Source organism: Rhinopithecus bieti, unplaced genomic scaffold (assembly GCF_001698545.2).
Source record: "Rhinopithecus bieti isolate Rb0 unplaced genomic scaffold, ASM169854v2 scaffold_11273, whole genome shotgun sequence".
NCBI classification, from domain to species: Eukaryota; Metazoa; Chordata; class Mammalia; order Primates; family Cercopithecidae; genus Rhinopithecus; species Rhinopithecus bieti.
The window spans coordinates 1,077,314-1,079,190 of record NW_016806694.1 but is presented as its reverse complement, the minus strand read 5'-3'; the positions used below and the strand labels follow the sequence as shown (position 1 = coordinate 1,079,190).

General features: G+C 55.8%; 1 long non-coding RNA gene across 1 annotated transcript in view; it reads right to left on the bottom strand.

Annotated features, from left to right (window-relative positions):
- LOC108533103 (uncharacterized) overlaps positions 1 to 727 on the bottom strand; it is a 31,633-nt gene extending 30,906 nt beyond the window's left edge. The window contains exon 1 of the long non-coding RNA XR_001886652.1: positions 364 to 727. This is a non-coding gene — a long non-coding RNA (uncharacterized LOC108533103). The remainder of the gene's footprint in view (positions 1 to 363) is intronic.
- Between the last annotated feature and the right edge of the window lie 1,150 nt (positions 728 to 1,877).

The following is a 1,877-nucleotide window of genomic DNA, read 5'->3' as shown; positions in this document are numbered from 1 at the left end:
CTAGTTTTTTTTTTTTTGTATTTTTTAGTAGAGACGGGGTTTCACCGGGTTAGCCAGGAGGGCTTCGATCTCCTGACCTCGTGATCCGCCCGTCTCGGCCTCCCAAAGTGCTGGGATTACAGGCTTGAGCCACCGCGCCCGGCCTAGTTTTTGTTTTAATATAAATAGCACATTCTTCAGCTGCTCATTGTTATTACTATTCCTGCGTATTTAGGCGCTGGATGCTGTGATAAGCACTTGAGATCTTATTTCTTCCTCTCAACAACCCTGCGAACTATAGGTACTAATATTATTCCCATTGTACTGATAAACAGAACTTTTACACACACACACAAATTGTGGTAAAATACACATAAAACTTACCGTCAACCATTTTTACTCGCACAGCTCAGGGACTTCAGTACATTCCCATCCGCGACCACACCCTCCGTCTCCAGCGCCTTCTCATCCTCCCCACGTGTTCGACGTCTCGCCCCTGGCCCCAGCGACACCACGGCTGTCGGTCTTCGGGAGATGGAACTGGTTTCAGGGCAGCAGGCCCACCCCGAAGAGTCCTGGAGCCAAAAGGGAACGAGCTTCTTCCTTCGGGTGGGGAACCGTTCACGGCGCTGCTTCCAAGGTGTCTTCCTCCTGGCCGTTTCCTGGGACTTCTCTAAAGCGGGGTCCACGGAACGGCGTGGTGTGCGCGGCGTGGTGTGCGCGGCGTGGTGTGCGCGGCGTGGTGTGCGCGGCGTGGTGGCGCCGTCGGGGCCCCCGAGCGGGCTGAGGGCCGTGCCCTGGGGCTGCGCCACCCCGCTCCGAGGCGGAGCCTTTCCTGGAACCCGCTTCCCTGCGCTTTTCCCGACCGGAGGCTGCGGACGGCACAAGCCCCCGCGGCGTTTTGAGTGGGGAAGTGAGCCGGGGCCGGTGCCTCCAGGGGAGTCGTGGGCGGATGCGCGGCCACGGACTGGGCTCTCGGAGCTTCCCATAAAACACCGGAGACCCACTCGACGGCCTGCGGGCCCAGATACGCCGGTGCGGACGCCTCTCGGGCAGGACGAGTCCACAGCCAGCAGGAGAACTTTCGCGATCGCCCTGCGCAGATGCTCCCCTCGCATGAAATCACCGCTAGGCGTTAGCCGCGGGCGAAGCCCCGGTCCGGCCTCAGGGAGTACTGAGGGGACCGCAGGTGCAGGCCGTGGGGGCGGCCGGGCTCGGGGCGGCCGGTCTCGGGCCGGCTCTGCAGACCCAGCTCCACGCGGAGGGCGATGCTGGGGACTCGCGGAGCTCGAGAGCGCTGAGCTTCCCTCACTCATGTTCGGCTAAAATTATTCATGTCGAACTCCAGCTTAGCAGATTGTTGCGCAAACAGATATGCATTACCTGTCATTTTTATTCAAACTTCCTCAAAGTCCGTTAAGACTATCAGAAACACAAGCAAATTAATATTAATTATTCAGGTGCTTTAGTCACTTCATCCAAAGACATTCCGGCGGCGTGGTTTCTTTGCATTCATATAATTTTCTTCGTATTGCCTGCGTTCCACAAGCATCGGTTCATGAGACACTGTGCATTGAGACGGTAACGCCCGTAGGCTGCAATACGATGCCCACTTTGCGCCTGCTCACCAGCACCCACCTCCAATCCTGGCTAGAAAAGTGCCATTCTTTTCGCTGTTGGAGGAAGGGCAGGACAGTCATGGAAAACTCAGCGCAGAAATCTGAATCCTTACATGGACGAACTGCTCCGTCCATTTTTCCGCGTTTGCAATCTGTGATCATTGCTTGAGTTCCACAGGGTGGGAAAAGACGCTTTTCCTTGTGCTTCTTGGTACACTGAACCGAAAACGATACTGAGTGACTCCCCCAACCCTGTATTTATTTATTTATTTTATTTAT